General features: G+C 45.7%; 1 protein-coding gene across 5 annotated transcripts in view; it reads right to left on the reverse strand.

Annotated features, from left to right (window-relative positions):
- LOC115459655 (E3 ubiquitin-protein ligase TRIM39-like) overlaps positions 1 to 20,522 on the reverse strand; it is a 446,759-nt gene that overhangs the window by 50,032 nt on the left and 376,205 nt on the right. The window lies entirely within an intron of this gene.

Genomic DNA, 20,522 nt, shown 5'->3' on the forward strand with positions numbered 1-20,522 from the left:
TGCCAAGCGCCTTTTTCCCCGGCCGGGGAAAAAACGGGACATCCTGAAAATGGACCAGGGCTGGAAGGAAGAAGCAGACCCGGCCTACCAAACCCACCGCACAGATCCAGACGAGGAACTAGCTGAATTCGCCAGGCCTACTAAAGGTGGGAATTCTCCGCCTGCCTCTGTCATCGCTCCGAACGGCGGCGACGAAAGAACACAGTGCTGAGCTTCCACCGCCGAACGCCACAGCAACTGATTGCCCACCTCGTGACCAGCCTCCGCCACCGACAACCGACACCCGCCCTCCAGAGCTTACCGGAGAACCCCTCGTGGACGGCTTTTCTCCCCCCGAGCTCATCCCCGTCACAACTGGCCAGGCACGGTTGCCGGTCAACCATCGAGGCACACTTCGCGATCGCCATCCACCACTGCCGACTGGCACCCACCCGCCTGAGCATACCGGAGACCACCTCATGGCCGACGTCGGGGACTAACACAGAATACAGCTAAGAACCTGCTCACTCCCACGGTGAACTCCAAAATAACCAAAATAACAGTTTGCTCCGCTTTGCTCTGCTTAATCTGCATATACTGCTTTTACCTCGATTAAAAGTTTACACCCTGCATTCAGGGGCGTAGCTACGGGTGGGCCTGGGTGGGCCCAGGCCCGCCCAATTTCGGCCCAGGCCCACCCACCGAAGCGCATAATATTTTTCCTTTTTGCAGCAGCAGTACGGCACAACGAACGGCAGAAGCCAGCCCGATTTCGCTCAGGCCTGCTGCCCGCCCACCCCCACTCAAGCGCACAAACACAGCAGCGACACTAGCGTACCACGTCGCGCGGGCAGCCGCTCGGGTCTCCAGGGCAGGGTCCAAACATCAGCCCACCGGCGCCTACCTTCCAGAATGCACTGCAGGGCCGCGCAGGCAGCGCGTCCTAGTTTCCCATGATTCCAATTTCCAGCCATCCTACGCGGCGGTAGCAGCGGGCGGCGCTAATGACTGGACATGCGCACGTGCATGCACGCAGGTGCCAAGGGAGCCTCAGCCTGGCCCTGCCTGGATGTGGGATTTGGCTTGGGGGAACTGTCTGGAAGTTCGAGAGATCACTCCAGAGTCAAGTTTCAGCAGTATCTCCAAGGTAAGCAGCTTCCTGCTGCCAGCAGCCCAGCCCAGCAGCAGCCAGCAGGTAATAAAATTATAAATGCTTTTTTCTTTTCATCATAATCATCATGTAATTTTTTTTTTAATTAAGGCTAGCAGAGGCCTGGGCACTATTAAAATTTATTGTTGTGGAATTTCTGGGTGGAGTAAGCACTTCACTGCCTAGGGCCCTGATGGCGAACCTATGACACGCGTGTCAGTACTGACACGCGTAGCCATTTTCGGTGACACGCGGCCGCATACAGAGAAGCAGCGGCGTTCCCCGGGGCAGATCGCCGATGCGCCCCCCCCCCCCAGGTGCAGCGCGACCTCCCCCCCCCCCCGGCAAAATCACCCCCCCCCCGGTGCATGTTTACCCGCTGGGGGGGTGCCGTGTGCGCTCCTATTGGCTCCGAGTCCTCCGCTTGTTCCCTCCCTGCTGCTCCCTCTGCCCCGGCTCCTGCACGGCCGTTAGGGGATCTTTGACCTCACTTCCGGCCGGCGAAGCAGAGAGCAGCGGAATGCCGTGGGGGACGCATCTCTGGGGGCCCTGTGATCGCCATTACCACATAACCACAGCAACCATCATCCAATCTACTGTTCTGGGGTGTCGTGGATTTCTAATTGACCATCATTACTGAGATAGGTGAGGGGGAGGCTGGGAGAGGCGAGGGCATGTGCTATGGGTGCCGTTTCCCGCCATTAGAAACAGCGGCAGCCATCTTAATTTACAAAAGGTGGTCAGTTAGGCTAGTTAACCCCTAATTACCTGCAGGGCTAACAGGCTATCTATAATTCTATCTTCTGTCACTGCCCCCCTGATGGAGAACCCAAAAAATAAAAAACCAAGGTTAAGTAAAGGAAGTGGTAGTAGCAGTAGCCGACCCTTTCAAGAGACATGGACCGAGATGTATGGCATTATAGAAAAAAATGGCAGATCATTTTGCGTTCTATGTACTGAAACGGTAGTAAGCAGAACGTGGAATATAAATAGACATTTTGAAACTAATCATTCCCAGCTCTTGAAAAAAAGTGAGGATGAAAGGAAGGAATACATTTCCAGGCAGCTACACTTTTATAAGAGCCAATCTAATTCCATCCTTAAATTTGTAAAACGTTCTACAAATTTAACATCTGCAAGTTTGAGCATTGCTCACTCCATAGCTCAGCATGGAAAAGCACTCAGTGAGGGAGGATTTATTAAAGAAACTCTCCTAAGATGTGCACCAGTTCTATTTCACGATATGCAGAATAAAGATGCAATTATTAAGAGAATATCTGAGTTACCACTCAGTAGAAATATCAATTGAAGATTTAGCCAATGAAATTCAGCAACAAAAAAGTCACTAATAGGCAGATTAGTTAAAGAATTCCCCCTCCCCCTCACTTATCTTAGTTCACGGCACCCCACACAAGTTAAATAATACCAAGACCAACAAAAGAAACCGACTGACAGATGAACAAAGAAGTCACTAAGCAGGTAAGTTAAATAATTAGTTTTTGGTTTATTAAATACAGTTATATATTACAATTATACATTTTTGTTATTTAAACTATAAATATCGCGAAATTATGGTTTTTTTCTCGAAGTGACACACCACCCGAGTTATGCTCGGTTTTTTGGCGAATTTTGACACACCAAGCTCAAAAGGTTGCCCATCACTGGCCTAGGGCAAAAAAATGTATATATTTAATGATTAAAATATACCTTTTTTTGCCCTGCAGTGAAGAGCCCACCCCAAAGCCCACCACCATGACCTGCCAGCATTTTGATTATTCTTTTGTAATCAAAATGATGGCTGTGGTCTGGTAGTGGGCTTCTGGATGGGGGGGGGGGTAGACGTGTCGGTGCCTGGGGCACTGAGGAGCCCATCCCCACCCCAAAATTCCCCAACAATAAATTTTAAAAAAGTTGTCTCTCTCTCATTTTAGTGGGTTTTTGGGTGGGGAAGGTCTCTGCAGTGCCTAGTTTAAAAAAAAGTGTAGGCGCCGGCGGTTTTCTCTGGGTGGACCGGTGCGTGCAGAAAAAAAGGTTTTTAAAAATGTAATTCCATAGGGGGTGGGTAGGGCTGATGCTCGGTTACAGGGAGGAGTGGGGTGAAGGATAGAGCTGATGTTTAGCTATGGGATGGATGGTGGGGAAGGGAAGGATTGATACTGGGCTACAGGGATGGATGGGGAGGGGGGGGGTAAGGTAGAGAAGGGAAGGGCTGATGCTGAGCTATGGGGATGGATAGAGTATTGAAGGGAAAAGCTGATGCCAGGCTGCTGGGATGGATGGGGTAGGGTAGGAAAGGTCTTTATGTTTTTGTAATATGTTTTAAAACGAATGTGTGTTTAATTGTGATCTGTTTAGAACTGCAGAGATAATGTGGCATAAAAATTTAGAAAATAAATCAATAAATTTATAATTTTTGGTCCTTTATTCTGTAATTGATGAGGGTTGGTCTGTGGTCTGCATGTGACCACGAGCAGATGAGAGTTTCTCCTGGCATGTGGTTTGTATGGGGATCTATGAGTCTGACTTGTCTGGCTTTTCCAATGGGATGTGTATTGCTGTTGTGTATATTCACTGCTGCCTTTTTAAAGGTACTGTTATTGGAACTGGTGTTATCATTTGCAATATAGGCTCTAAGAAGCCTCTTTGCAGGATCACAAAGTACTTGGCAACAAAGGGATTTTTTGTTGCTATTATTGAGGTGCTACTACAGTTTGAATACATTGTTCCAGGATTTGGGGGGTGCTAAGCTTTAGTAAAAGGGCAACTTTATTATGCTTCTGCTACCTATGTTGTTGGATGTATTATTATTATTTGTTACATTTGTATCCCACATTTTTGCAGGCTCAATGTGGCTTACATGTAACTGTTAATGGTGTTAACAAATACATGGTATGAATGAATACAAAGTGATACTGTTGTAGAATGAGGTGCATGTATGGTAGGTACAATTGGGAGAACTTAGAGAGGGAAGGAGGGAAGAAGAGTCAGGTAATGTCTGTTTCGGTCTTTGGTTATATTGTGTTGCAAGTGTCCAGGTATTTTTGCCTGTATTCCCCTGTTCCTCTTTGACCATGAAGTTCTTGCTTCTCATTATCCCTCCCCCACCCTCCTCCCTACTACCCAACTTCCCCATATTCTTATTAGCACCTATAGTGCTCTACTTCCGTGCTTCCGACCCGGGATCTCATCTAGACCAACCTTATTTATATTTTATTTTATTTGACCCCCTTCCCCTTCATTTTACCTTACTGACTTTACAAACAATATCAACAACTTCAAAACTTTATAACTCGGCATCAAATAGTCACTGGCCTCCTCACCACTTCTGCTCCTCCTCCTACTGTAGTACCAGTCTCTCTTTTATTATCCACCGCATTATTCAGGTATTGCTCGACGTTCTCGGCCTTTCATCCTCCAGCCGGTCCACAAATGCTTGAGCGGCTTCCACCCTATCACAAAATCTGACTGATCCATTGTGCTGGATTCTTAATTTTGCTGGGTACAATAAACTGAACCGTATCTGCATTTTATGTAGTCGCCCACAAATTTGCGAGTATTGTTTGCGCTGGAGGGAAACTTTGGTAGAATAGTCCTGAAAGCACAGTATCTTATGTCCGTCCACTTCCAGCTTCTCTCCTTTCCGAAGAGCTGTTAACACGTCCATCTTATGTTGATAGTGGAGCATTCGCAATATGACCACTCTTGGCCTTGTGTTAGCCTCTTTTCTTGGACCCAAACGATGTGCTCGTTCTATCTTGAGTGGTTCCGCGGTACTTTGGTTAGTCAAAATCTTGGTGAGCCATGGCTCCAAAAAACCTCTCAGTTCCACCTCTGGTATTGATTCTGGTATGCCTACCAGCCGAAGATTATTCCTTCGAGATCGATTCTCCAAGTCGTCCACTTTATCTTCCAAGGTTGTCACCATAGCTTGGAGATGTTCGATGGATTTCGAGGCCTCCTGCGAGGAGGTTTCCACCTCCCCCAGTCGCTGTTGAACCTCCTGGAACTCGTTAGTAAACGTGGTGATTCTTTGATCCATTCCTTCAAGCTTGTCAATTATTTGCTGTAATTTGTTGTTCATGGTTTCCTCCACCGCCATTTTTACCTCCGTGACAATTTCCGTGGCCCAGACGGAACTCACTGATGGTGATGGTGGGGAGTTTTTGTCTGCCATCTTTATGCCCCCGCTCTTATTCTTCTCTGGCTCTTTCCTGGAGCTTCTGGTCGCCATACAGTAATACTGGAGGCAGCTATAGTCTATTCAACTGATTTAATACTGTTCTTTGTCCCAGTTTCTCAGCTGCAGTGGGTTGGCTCGGCTATTTATTATGTGCTGGATATTGTTTTATTAGTCCTTGTCTCTATACTAAATATTCCTCTTTCTCTTTATTATTCAGCCGGCATATATTCGTTTGCAGTGACTGGTGCTGTATTCCTTGCTGTTGTTTTCCCCGTGCTTCTCTGCCCATTAGCACTCCGCCATTTTCTCCAATTATCACGTTACATTGTCCCCTGCTCCTCGTGTCCCACACTCTTATCCGTCCTCCACCGCACCCTCATCTGGCTGCTCCTACCTTCAGTCTCAATCGCCCGCTCCGGAGCACATCAGCGAGACCCTTTTATCTTTTTGGTTTTCCAGGTCTCCCGCCAGCATCGGGCCCGTAGTACCGCTCCCTGTTTCCCGCTGGCCGCCTCCGGCCCCGGCTCCACGCAGGTGCGGTCGGACACGCGATCGCTGATTTTCGCCGCGCCGTCTTTACTGATCGGCTTCGCGGTTCTCAATTGTGCGTTTGGGACTTTCTTCTACAAGAGCCCATCTACTCCGTCTTGTTCTGGGGGTTGGAGATGTTTAAATCGATGGGATCCCTGGTCGTTGCCTGCGGGAGCTCACATTTCAGCGGCCATCTTGGCCTCGTGTCCAGGTATTTTTATGTTGGGTCGGTGGGGTATGCTCTTCTGAACAGGTCTGTCTTTAGTGCTTTCCGAAAATTTAGGTGGTCAAGCGTAGTTTTTACTGCTTTTGGCAATGTGTTCCATAGTTGTGCGCTTAGGTAGGAAAAGCTGCATGCATAGGTGGATTTGTATTTGAGTCCTGTATGTAAATGTAAACTCAGAAGATCCTTATCACAAAACTTACTGAAGTTATTATGATTTTAGCTTCAAGGAGAGAAAAATCCCAGAAGTGTTCCAGAGATAAATATATTTCCTGACAGTGTTCCTTATTCTGCCCCCATGGCAAAACAGAGTTCATTACCAAACTACTTCAAAAAACCACGTATAGAGGAGCATGGCGAGGATGCTGTTCCCTCAACAAGTTCTACTTTATGCTCACAGATCAGTAAACCTGGTGTGCAACCGATGGAATTGCTTTCAGATTTATCCAACATTGATGAACCACCAAAACAGCCAAAGTTACAGGCTTTCCCAGTTTGTACAATTAGTGGCAAGTCCCGAAGTTTTTCATCTCACTGGTATGATAAATTTTGCTGGCTGGAATACAGTGCAAGCCAGGATGCAGTGTTGTGCAAAGCGTGCAGACATTTTTCTGATACCCAGGCTGAAGAAACGTTCACAAGAACTGGCTTTAGAGATTGGAAGCACATGAATAAGAGCTGCTCAAAACATGAATCCAGCAAGGCACACTGTCTTGCACTAGGAAAATCTGAAGACTACAGACAAAGTCACTTACCAGGAGGTCGGGGAAACATTTTCAATCAACTAAACCAAGATGCCATGAACTTTTCTTTAGTTGAAAGGAATCATGAACACATCAAAGTAGTACTTGATATTGTGATATTCTGTGCCAAGCAAGAAATTCCATTACGCGGACACAGAGAGACAGAAGAAGCCTTAAATAAAGGAAACTTTTTGGAAATGTTCAAACTCCTTAGCAAATATGACAATAGTATCGAAAGTCGCCTTGAAAAACTTCCAAAGAATGCAACTCTAATGAGCCCAGATATTCAGAATGAACTGTTAGAATCTGCCACTTTACTACTGTTACACAAAATCAAATCCGAAATACATGAAACCGATAGTACATACTATGCAATTCTGGGTGATGAATGCAAAGATCTCTCTAAACGTGAGCTTGTTGCAGTATGTATCAGGTACCTACACAAAGGGGTAATAAAGGAAAGGGCAGTTGGATTTGTTGATACTGCAGACATGACAGCAAATGGGATTTCTGATAAAATCATAAAAGTGATTGAAGTGCTTGAATTAGATCCAGACTTATGTGTTGGCTTCAGCTTTGATGGAGCATCTGTGATGTCTGGAAACAAAGGAGGTGTTCATGTCATTTTGAAACGCACGTTTCGGCGGGCTGTATGTGCACTGTAATTCTCATCGCCTCAATCTGGTTCTCTGCACAGCATCTAAAGCATGTCCCTCTGTTAGCACATTTTTTGAAATTCTGAACTTGCATAGTTTTATGACAGGTACATGTGGAGGGGCATAATCGAACAGAAACGCCTATCTCCATGGGCGTTTATCTCCGAGAATGGGTCCATGAAGGGGCGGGCCGAACCGTATTTTCGAAAAAATGGACATTTTTGAGCTGGGCGTTTGTTTTTTTTAGCGATAATGGAAACTAAAAACGCCCAGCTCAAAAACGTCCTAATCTGAGCCATTTGGTCCTGGGAGGGGCCACGATTCGTAGTACACTCGCCCCCCCTGATATGCCAGGACACCAACTGGGCACCCTAGGTCAGTGCGGTGGACTTTAGAAAAAGCTCCCACATGCATAGCTCCCTTACCAAGGGTGCTGAACACCCAACCCCCCTCCCCCAAAACCCACTACCCACAAATGTACAACACTACCATAGCACTTAGGGGTGAAGGGGGCACCTACATGTGGGTACAGTGGGTTTTGGAGGCCTCCCATTTACCAGCACAAGTGTTACAGGTGGGGGGGATGGGCCTGGGGCCACCTGGCTGAAATGCACTGCGGTACCCACTAAAAGTGCTCCAGGGACCTGCATACACGCAGGCCTCTAGGACTTGTTGCAGCTGTATAACCTTGGCACACCAGTTGACACCTGAAGACTAATCTCTCCGAAAACGTCCTTTATTGGAATAACCACATTTACTCACAGTTAACTGCAGATCAGAGGTTGTGCCCCACTGGCAACAAGTCTCCCTAGTACTGAATGAGCAGTAGGTCAGAGCTGGCAGAATGCTGTACAATGCCCACTTTCAGCCACATTCAAGGTAAGAACTAAGTTCTGTAACGTGGCTAACACAGGAAAGGGAACTGTTAGAAATATGCAATCTGTCCCTAAAATCGAGTGTAGTACCGGAAGACTGGAGGGTAGCCAATGTTACTCCGATTTTTAAGAAGGGTTCCAGAGGAGATCCGGGAAATTATAGACCGGTGAGTCTGACGTCGGTGCCGGGCAAGATGGTGGAGGCTATTATTAAGAATAAAATTGCAGAGCATATACAAAAACATGGACTGATGAGACAAAGTCAGCACGGATTTAGTGAAGGGAAGTCTTGCCTCACCAATCTAATGCATTTTTTTGAGGGGGTAAGCAAACATGTGGACAATGGGGAGCCGGTTGATATTGTATATCTGGATTTTCAGAAGGCGTTTGACAAAGTGCCGCACGAAAGACTCCTGAAGAAATTGCAGAGTCATGGAATCGGAGGTAGGGTATTATTATGGATTAAGAACTGGTTGAAAGATAGGAAGCAGAGAGTAGGATTGCGTGGCCAGTATTCTCAGTGGAGGAGGGTAGTTAGTGGGGTCCCGCAGGGGTCTGTGCTGGGTCCGTTGCTTTTTAATGTATTTATAAATGACCTAGAGATGGGAATAACTAGTGAGGTAATTAAATTCGCCGATGACACAAAATTATTCAGGGTCGTCAAGTCGCAGGAGGAATGTGAACGATTACAGGAGGACCTTGGGAGACTGGGAGATTGGGCGTGCAAGTGGCAGATGAAGTTCAATGTTGACAAGTGCAAAGTGATGCATGTGGGTAAGAGGAACCCGAATTATAGCTACGTCTTGCAAGGTTCCGCGTTAGGAGTTACGGATCAAGAAAGGGATCTGGGTGTCGTCGTCGATGATACGCTGAAACCTTCTGCTCAGTGTGCTGCTGCGGCTAGGAAAGCGAATAGAATGTTGGGTATTATTAGGAAGGGTATGGAGTCCAGGTGTGCGGATGTTATAATGCCGTTGTATCGCTCCATGGTGCGACCGCACCTGGAGTATTGTGTTCAGTACTGGTCTCCGTATCTCAAAAAAGATATAGTAGAATTGGAAAAGGTACAGCGAAGGGCGACGAAAATGATAGTGGGGATGGGACGACTTTCCTATGAAGAGAGGCTGAGAAGGCTAGGGCTTTTTAGCTTGGAGAAGAGACGGCTGAGGGGAGATATGATAGAAGTGTATAAAATAATGAGTGGAATGGATCGGGTGGATGTGAAGCGACTGTTCACGCTATCCAAAAATACTAGGACTAGAGGGCATGAGTTGAAGCTACAGTGTGGTAAATTTAAAACGAATCGGAGAAAATTTTTCTTCACCCAACGTGTAATTAGACTCTGGAATTCGTTGCCGGAGAACGTGGTACGGGCGGTTAGCTTGACGGAGTTTAAAAAGGGGTTGGATAGATTCCTAAAGGACAAGTCCATAGACCGCTATTAAATGGACTTGGAAAAATTCCGCATTTTTAGGTATAACTTGTCTGGAATGTTTTTACGTTTGGGGAGCGTGCCAGGTGCCCTTGACCTGGATTGGCCACTGTCGGTGACAGGATGCTGGGCTAGATGGACCTTTGGTCTTTCCCAGTATGGCACTACTTATGTACTTATGAACTAAAACTGGCTTACAAAAATGGCCACTACCGCATGGACTACAACAGGAAACACAACAGGGCACACTCTGACCCAGTAGGCAGGGGGAAAAGCACCATGGGAGAAGAGCCTACCAACTACCAACATCGTGAGACTGTAACACAAGCTAACACAATACCCTACACCCATCACAATGCAATGCTGATGTGACCCTGTAGTGCACCCGAGAGCCACATCTGACCCAGGGAAAGGCTGTGAGAGGATCGAACACATTCTGCTGTAATGGAGGTGGATACGGCATTTGAGGCTGGCATACAGGCTGGAAAAAAAGTTTTTAAAGTGGGGTTTTTTTTGGTGGGAGGGGGTTAGTGACCACTGGGGGAGTCCGGGGAGGTCATCCCCGATTCCCTCCAGTGGTCATCTGGGCAGTTGGAGCACTTTTTTGGGACTTGTTCGTGAAAAAAAAGGTCCAAAAAATGTGACCCAAAATCGCGGTAAAAACGCCTTTTTTTTTAAATTATCTGCTAAAGACGCCCATCTCGCTTCGACTGATAACCACGCCCCAGTTCCGCCTCCACCACGCCTCCGACACGCCCCGTCAACTTTATTCGTTTCCGCGACGGAGTGCAGTTGGAAACGCCCAAAATCGGCTTTCGATTATACCGATTTGGGCGCCTTTGCGAGACAAACGTCTATCTCACGATTTAGGTCGCACTATAGTCGTTTTTCTCTTTCGAAAATAAGCTGGATAGGCATGCTCGTTTTTTGGAAGTACAGAAACAACTGCATCCTGATAGACAATGTCTTGAACGATCAACAGACACAAGGTGGAGCTCAAAATCTGGCTCTGTGAAAAAATTATTGATACTTTTTGATGTTATTCTTGAAGTACTTGCTGAATTTTCAAATGCTGCTGGACAGACAAAACTAGATTCCCTTTCACTTCTACATCAGATAGAGACAAAGAAATTCTTATTTCTGGCAGTTACATTTGGGAAATTATTTGAAAGCAGTGATTTTGCCACAAAAGGACTACAGAGTGCCACGTTGTCTGTTACAGATTGCATTAATCTTATAGAGTGTCTAAAAGAAACTTTTGTTCAGTTTAGGGACAACACATCAAATGACTTTGATAAAGTTCTTAAATTAACAGAGGGTCTCATGAAGAAATATGATATTGAAAAGTGGGATGTTTCTTCCTCTCGAAAGACAAAGCTACCTATAAAGTTTGGTGATTCATTGGTTTTTTTCCACTTTGGGTAAATCTTCTTCTGTGCAAAGCAATGAAGATTTGAGACATCTGTGGAATGAGATTATTGACTGCAAGCTAAGTGAACTGAATAATCGTTTTCAAGATGATGCTTATGGAATGATGACGGCTTCTGCTGCCTGTATGCCAACATCTGAGACCTTTGGCCGAAGAGAGAGTCTACTGCCCCCGTGTACATTATATGGCATTACCATAGAGGAGGCTGAATTAACAGTAACATAGTAACATACTAGATGACGGCAGAAAAAGACCTCCATGGTCCATCTAGTCTGCCCAAGATAAACTCATATGTGTATACCTTACCTTGATTTGTACCCGTCTCTCCCAGGGCACAGACAGTATAAGTCTGCCCAGCAGTATTTCCCGCCTCCCAATCACCAGTCCCGCCTCCTATCACCGGCTCTGGCACAGACCGTATAAGTCTGCCCTCCCCTATCCAAGCCTCCCAACCACCAACCCCTCTTCCCCCCACCTGCTCCGCCACCCAATTTTAGCTAAGCTTGAGGATCCATTCCTTCTGCACAGGATTCCTTTATGCATATCCCACGCATGTTTGAATTCCGTTACCGTTTTCATCTCCACCACCTCCCGCGGGAGGGCATTCCAAGCATCCACCACCCTCTCTGTGAAAAAATACTTCCTGACATTTTTCCTGAGTCTGCCCCCCTTCAATCTCATTTCATGTCCTCTCGTTCTACCGCCTTCCCATCTCCTGAATAGGTTCATTTGCGGATTAATACCTTTCAAATATTTGAATGTCTGTATCATATCACCCCTGTTCCTCCTTTCCTCCAGAGTATACATGTTCAGGTCAGCAAGTCTCTCTTCATACGTCTTGGAACGCAAATCCCATACCATCCTCGTAGCTTTTCTTTGCACCGCTTCCATTTTTTTAACATCTTTCACAAGGTGCAGCCTCCAAAACTGAACACAATACTCCAGCTGGGGCCTCACCAACGTCTTATACAGGGGCATTAAAACCTCCTTTCTTCTGCTGGTCACTCCTCTCTCTATACAGCCTAGCAATCTTCTAGCTACAGCCACCGCCTTGTCGCACTGTTTCGTCGCCTTCAGGTCCTCAGATACTATCACCCCAAGATCACCCTATCAGACTCTCCCCGCCTAACACATACGTCTCCCTTGGATTTCTACTCCCTAAGTGCATCACTTTGCATTTCTTCGCATTGAATTTTAATTGCCAAACGTTAGACCAGTGTTTGTTCAGCATCTAAAACGCAAAGTAGCAGAAGGTATAAATTTTCCATATTTAATTGGAAGTATTAGACAGCTGCAATGTGGACATTTTCCCAAATGTCAGTGCCCTTTTAAGAGTCCTTATCACTCTGCCGATGTCAACTTGCACTGTGGAACGACTGTTTTCATCTGTAAACAGGATCAAAACGGCATCAAGAGCCTCAATGCTCACCAGTCGCCTCCATAATCTGTCACTGTTATTATTTGAAAGAGAACTGTGTGATTCATTGGACTATGACAGAATTATTGATATATTCAACACCAAAAGACGACGCCTCATTCTTTAGTGAGCATAGTTTCTCAACTTAATTTGCTACATACTATTATACAGTTTTGGAATTGTACGTTTATGCACTTACTGTTTTTGTATTAAAGCACACTGCACTGTTCTATTTAAATAGTTACACTTCTTGAGTGCGTGTAACCACACCTGTACTTTGTTCTTGGTTTTTATTCTAAACAGTTTGTTTTTACAAATGTCCCTAGCCTTCAGGCGAAATATGGTCATGTTGGGTCATTTTCAATGAAGTATTTTTGGTTTGTTCTTCGTCTGTGATTCATTCTGTCTTTTGATATACATTTCTTATAAAGCAAAGTTGAAGGATATGTGCCAAACTGTGGCAATTTTATTTTGTCAGCATCAGAATAGAGAGAGAAAGCAGTAGAGCCAAAGGAAGGGAAAACGTCTTCAAAGGTTATCAGGCATTTACATTTGTTAAGCAAAGTATATGCCATTGCTGTGATTATACTGTTATGTGTGTTGACATATTTGCCATTATAGTAGTGTTGCCACCCCTCTCGGCTGGACTGTAGTGATGTGCTCCCAGATACCTGATGTTTGTAGTCGTGGCGAATATCCAGGGAACACACACTCGCAGCCATAGGAGCCAACTTTTCAAAATTATTGGGGGTGCTAAGCCCAATGGAAATAACCCCTCCCTGGAAACATATAAGAAATTTTCTCAATATTGGAGGTGCTCAAGCACCCACAGCACCCACAGAGTCGGCTCCTATGCTCACAGCCGAGGGAGTGGAACAAATAAACTAACCTCGTCCTTTACTCTCAAAGAATAAAGGAGGAAAAGAATCTAAATTTAGGATTTGTTCCTGAAATGGAAGAACCACACCTTCAGATATGCAAATTATCTTTTTCTTTATTGGATACAAATAATTGTTTGGTCCAAATAATGGTAGTTTTACTGTGCAAACAATTTTGAACGCAAGAAGGGAGGTGGGGAGAAAGAGAGAGGAGAACATGAATAATGCTGGGATCTGCGAGGAAAGGAGGAAGAGAAAGATATAGTGAACCTACGAGATGTGAGGTCGGGGGCAGGGGAGAGAGGGACCTTTGCTGAATTCCTGGGGAGGAAGGCATGAGGAAGAGGCACAAGAAGGAGAGATGCTGAACATGGGGAGGGATAGAGACACAGAGGGATGATGTGGGCAGGTGGAGGGAGCGAGATAGGGATAGAAAGGGATGAGGACATGATTGGGATGGGGACACAGAAGGGTGATACTGGGTAGGGCAAGAATACAGACACAGAGAAGAGGAATATTTAACATGGTGGGGGGATAGGAGCAGGGACACAGGGGAAATAGTAGACAGGGCGATAGCAACACAGAGGGAAGATGGATGGAGACAAGGAGAGAGAAGAAATGGCAAATGGACCAAGAGACCTTGACAAGAGAGTTCAGAGGAAAGCAGAAACCAGAGACTGGGATCAACTTGATGAGGATAATGAAATGACCAGACAACAAAGGTAGAAAAAAGAATTTTATTTTCTATTTATTGTTTATATTTAATCTTGGTTTGTTGATTCTTTCCTATCATCAATGGAATTATTTTCTATATTCTAGTTTTTATGTTATGTAGTTTTTAATGAAAACCGCCCTGACCTGCTTATCCAGAAAGGGCGGTATAATAAGTTTTAATAAACATGCATGTTTCAAAAACTGACATATGTTTATTTGTTGCATTTGTATCCCACGTTTTCCCACCTATTTGCAGGCTCAATGTGGCTTACATCGTACCGGAGGTGATATGGAGCTGAGATAAAGTTCATGTCGGACAGCCACATAAGGTCGTTGAACAGTGGAAGAGTTGCGTTTTGTGCATTTTGAATTCTAGTGTTATTGTGTTTAGCTGCCAAAACTAGTTTTAGACATAGCTGTGGCCCACAAGAAAAATCTCCCTCATTGGCCTTCAATCTCCAGCACTGCGGTGGTAAATCTCCAACATTGGGATGGGCCACACTTGGTGTTTCTGTGGATGGGGAGACTGGATAGGCCCATATGGTCTTTATCTGTCTTCATTTTTCTATGTAGCATCTTACCTTATGCCCCGCCTCTGCCTTGCCCCTAAAGATAACTGGAGTGACAGTGGCAGTGTAGGTTTTAGCACTTGCAGACCACAATGAGGGAGGGGGGGGGACGGAAAAAGAGGTTGTACTCTTCAGCCCTCATTTACAGTCCCTAGCTTAATTTCCCAACAAATATACTCCCCCAAGGTGTTAAATCCAGAAATATATTATGTATCCCCCCCCCTACAATATTTGCAGAGAAGAACTAGAACATTACCCCAAAGAGCCAGTTCCAGAAACCCACAATGCTGAAGCCCGGACAGCGACTAGAATTCAATTTCTGGGCATAACACCAGCACCAGTCAGCAAAACGCTGAGAGGAGTCGGCTGAATATTGACCCCCTTGTTTCTTCCTTTGTTTTCTGACTATTTTATGTCTCTAGTTGTGTTGGATCGATATTGTGGTTTCTGGTTTCATTTGTCTTTTCTTAACTATCTTTCCAGAGTCACTTCTCTTCCAACCTTTACTTCCTCCCCCACTTCCATCTCTAGTATTGATCTTTTCCTTTCAGTTTTCTGTCATTCATTTTCTGCTTCATTCTTCAGATTTCACTCCTCATTCTTACCAACCAGTCCTCAGTCTCCTTTTTTTTAACTAGCATCTCCTCTCTCTCCTCCCTCCCTGGGTCCAGCACCCCCTTTCTCTTTCTGCCCTATCATCCAATGTCTTACGTCCAGCAAACCCCTCTTTGTCTCCCATGTTAAGCATCCTCCCTCCTGTCTCTCTAGTCCTCCCTGCCAAACTGGGCCAACATTTTTCATCTGTTTCCCTGTCACTTGTGGTCCAATATTGCCCCTACCTGTGTCCTTTTTCTACCTCCATCCAACCCTATCATGTCGAGCATCTTCCATTTATGACCCTAGTCCCTTTTCCCCAGATGTGTCCCTATTCTCCATCCTATAGCCCTACTATGCTCAGCATACCCCCTCCAAATTCTCCCCTTCCTCTCAAGTCCAATATCTAACTATCTGTGTCCTTTTCACAGCCCCATCATGTCCAGCATGCTTTTCTAACCCCTAAAGTCCAGGATATCTCCATCTATGTTCCTATTCCCCCTGCCAAGTTCAATATCTCCCCTAATGGTTCCATCAGGTCCAGCATTGCCCCCTTCCTTAAGTCCATTATGTCCTTTTCTATAACCTCACTCACTCTTCTCCCTTATGGTCCAGAACTTCACCCCATCTTCGTGCATCCTTCCCTATGGACCAGCTCCTCACCTCCTATTCACATTCTCACTTTCCCTAAACACTCCCTCCCCGCCATTTTGTACCTCACTCTCTCTTCATAACCCCTCATGGTCACCTACACCTCATCTTCTCTTCACACACCTATTATCCTGCATCTCACCCTCATTTCACTTCCCCCCCCCCTCCACATGGTCCAGACCCTCACCCTCTTTTCATACCACTTCCTCTGTGCTCCAGTTCCTCATCCTCTCTTCCCACCCTCCCATGGGTGTAGGGAATGGAAGATGCAACAAGTCCTGGTGGAAGTAAATGCTTCTATGACTGCAGAAGTTTGGCAGCATCAGCAGCGGCTGTAGAAGGTGGATGATGGAATTTGGCAGAAAATTGACACTAGCATTGACCAGGGGCGTAGCCAGAAAACAGATTTTGGGTAGGCCTAGGGAAGAAGTGGGTGGGCACCAAGTATTCTCCCCCCCCCCCCCCCCCACAACCACCAGCAAAAATAAATCTCAGCTGGCAGGAAAACGCTTCTTTCCACCTTGGCAGTCTGCAGCACGCATGCGCTGAAAGCTAAGCATATTTAAAAGGTATTAATCCGCAAACGAACCTTTTCCGGAGAGGGGAAGGCGGTAGAACGAGAGGACATGAAATGAGATTGAAGGGGGGGCAGACTCAAGAAAAATGTCAGGAAGTATTTTTTTTCACAGAGAGAGTAGTGGATGCTTGGAATGCCCTCCCGCGGGAGGTGGTGGAAATGAAAACGGTAACGGAATTCAAACATGCGTGGGATAAACATAAAGGAATCCTGCTCAGAAGGAAGGGATCCCCAGAGGCTTAGCCGAGATTGGGAGGCGGGGCTAGTGGTTGGGGGCGGGGCTAGTGCTGGGCAGGCTTTTACGCTCTGTGCCCTGACAGTGGCAGATGTAAATCGGGGTGGGATGTGCACAGGAGGTGGCACACGTGGGGTTGTCTTGTTGGGCAGACTGGATGGATCATGCAGGTCTTTTTCTGCCGTCATCTACTATGTAAATCACTATGTAAGTGCTGGTATCATTTCCATCAGGTGGAAGTCTTCAGCTGGTGGAGCTTGGGATCCCCATCAGCTACCGCTAAATGTGTGCTACTGTTGGGTGGGCCTGAGCCCTAATTAGGTGGGCCCTGGCCCATCCAGGCCCACCTGTGGCTACGCCACTGGCATTGACTGGTTGGCAACCCTACGGATATTATGTTTTCTCTGATAGAGGGTTAACAGTCTCGCTACATTTTTAACACATCACTTGCTTTTTTGACAGTGTTTGGTATTATAATCCCTCCGAAGGGACTTTAATGCTTTACTCACATCCCCTCCCCAGGTTTACCTGAGTCAACTGATGCCTCTGTTCACACTGAGGGCCAGATGCATCAACCAAACGTTAAAAACACCGAAAACGTTAAAGTCCGAACCGAATTAGAAACAACGAGGAATGCACAAAAAACGCATCTCAGAAGTGTTCGGTACGTTATTGAAAAGTCGGATGCATGAAAGGTTCGCTAATCTGGTGTAGCGGAGTAGGAAACGCATGCGCACAGATTCATTCGGAAGCACACAGTATCCACGTGGCTAATATGCGCCCGTGACTTCATGGGCGTGTGCCCACCACAGCGTGTAAGAATCGCGTTGCTACATTTCATTTTTCGAACACTACTGGCGAGTACTGTTGTTGGGCTGTATAGAGAGAGGAATGATCAGCAGAAGAAAGGGGGTGTTATTATAGCTTACCCATGTGACAATTTAATTGAATAACGAGCCAAATAGCACTGACAAGATTTTATCAAGCACAGGTCCAAAAAGGGGGCAAATCTCTCTCATAAATATTCATTGTGGATATCATGAAAAGCTGGGCTGCCTCCAGGTCCAAGTTTAGCTCCAGTTACTGCCCGATGGCCATCTTCTCCTGCTCTTCAAAATGACTGAATTGTTGATGTTATTATAGCTTTAGGCATTTTTTTTTACATTTCTCATACATTGTATTTGATAAAGTTCTAAGGACAAGTTACGCCACAACTTCAGAACTTGTACTGCAAAACATCTTTTGACAAGTAATCTGTAATTTGATATCACTTGGTATTTTCAGATGATCGGCCTCGCTGCTTTCTATACTTATAATAGGTTCCCTAGCCAAAAGTGACTGATATTCAAAGAAATTTAGCTGGCCACTGACTAGTTAAATCACTTGGGTGGGAATAGCCACTAATTTTCAGCATCAGTATTTGAGGATCTGAAGGTGAGAAAACAGTGTGACAAGGCGGTGGCCGTAGCTAGAAGGTTGTTAGGCTGTATAGAGAGAGGTGTGACCAGCAGAAGAAAAGAGGTGTAGATGCCCCTGTATAAGTCGTTGGTGAGGCCCCACCTGGAGTATTGTGTTCAGTTTTGGAGGCCGTATCTTGTTAAGGATGTAAAAAGAATTGAAGTGGTGCAAAGAAAAGCTACGAGGATGGTATGGGATTTGCGTTACAAGACGTATGAGGAGAGACTTGCTGACCTGAACATGTAAACCCTGGAGGAAAGGAGGAACGGGTGATATGATACAGACGTTCAAATATTTGAAAGGTATTAATCCGCAAACAAATCTTTTCCGGAGATGGGAAGGTGGTAGAACGAGAGGACATGAAATGAGGTTGAAGAGGGGCAGACTCAAGAAAAATGTCAGGAAGTATTTTTTTACAGAAATGGCTTCCCGCGGGAGGTGGTGGAGAGGAAAACGGTAACTGAATTCAAACATGCGTGGGACGTGCATAAAGGAATCCTGTGCAGTAGGAATGGATCCTCAGAAGCTTAGCCAAAATTGGGTGGCGGAGCAGGTGGGGGAAGTGAGGTTGGTAGTTGGGAGGTGAGGATAGTGGAGGGCAGACTTGTACGGTCTGTGCCGGAGATGGGAGGCGGGACTGGTGGTTGGGAGGCGGGAAATACTGCTGGGCAGACTTGTACGGTCTGTGCCCTGAATAAGGCAGGTACAAATCAAGGTAAGGTTTACACATATGTTTGTCTTGTTGGGCAGACTGGATGGACCGTGCAGGTCTTTTTCTGCCGTCATCTACTATGTTACTATGTTACTGCCTCTAGCTTCATTTTCCGTCTGTTTTTCTGCTAGCAATTTTTCATTTGTAAGTAAGACGCTTCCAATTTCAAACATTTTATTTTGCAGGCATTTCGCTGTTCTTAACATCTCCGCGTGTACGTTTTTTTTTTAGGTGTGTGCCGTGTGTTGTGTGCCACGTTGTTTTATCCTGTTTGTTGTCATTGTTATACTGGTAAGTAAGACGGTCCCATGAGCTTAAAAATGTTGTAAAAATGTATTTTGCTGTGATTTTCTTCTTGTTCACTTCTCCGTTTTATTTCTTTTTAGAGGTGCGTGGCGTGTTCCATGTTTTTTCACCCTTTTTTCCCATAAGTGTTCATAGGTAAGTAAGATGTTCCGATGAGCTTTAGAGTGGGGTATAATGTGAATTTGTTGCTATTTTCACATTGTTTGATTCTCCATTTACAAGATGTGAACATCTCCATTTTATTCTGCTAGAAGCAATAGAGGATAATGTGTCATGGCGTAATAGTAACATAGTAACATAGTAGATGACGGCAGAAAAAGACCTGCACGGTCCATCTAGTCTGCCCAAGATAAACTCATATGTGTATACCTTACCTTGATTTGTACCTGTCTTTTCCAGGGCACAGACCATATAAGTCTGTCCAGCAGTATTTCCCGCCTCCCAACCACCAGTCCCGCCTCTCATCACCAGCTCCGGCACAGACCCGTATAAGTCTGCCCTCCCCCATCCTAGCCTCTCAACCACCAACCCCTCTTCCCCCCAGTTCACAGTGAGGGCCATAATTTTCATGGTAAGCGTAAGCGTGCTCCGAAATTTACGGATGATGTTGGCTCGCGGTGTGTGCGCCGAATTTCGACAACTTTTTAAACAGACCGGGGAAGATTGTGGATGAGGTGAATGCTCTCGGTATGCGGATGCCCAGGTCTTCTACATGGTCGTCATTACGGCCTGCGACACCATGTGCAACACCACATGAGGAAGAAGAAGCGCGTGAGTACATACGTTTTATTGTCTGTTGCAGAAAGATTGGACATCTGCGTTGTTTGTGTGTATCTTTAAGCGGTTTTCTACTCTCTCTTTTCAATTTGATAGGTTTATGGTTGATGACGCCAACACAGGGAGGAGAGGGTGGGGAGGAAACTGTGACACTTGACCACGTTGATGTCACACCCCCCCCCCCTCAATGGTTGTGTCACCCCACTATCTTCTGCTCAGCAGTTTCTGCGTTTTGGAGCACAGGTGCTAGCGCGTGGTGTGGCTTGTTCCCACCCTATTTAGGGATTGCTTTGTTACATCCCATATGTAATGGCTTCATCTGCTTGATGACAAGGAAGGGAAAATTAGGTTCTTACCCTGATAATTTTCTTTCCTTTAGTCATAGCAGATGAAGCCATGAGCCCTCCCTGTATGATTGTCTGTATTGCAGTGATTC

The sequence above is a fragment of the Microcaecilia unicolor genome, unplaced genomic scaffold, assembly GCF_901765095.1.
Source record: "Microcaecilia unicolor unplaced genomic scaffold, aMicUni1.1, whole genome shotgun sequence".
Classification (NCBI taxonomy): domain Eukaryota; kingdom Metazoa; phylum Chordata; class Amphibia; order Gymnophiona; family Siphonopidae; genus Microcaecilia; species Microcaecilia unicolor.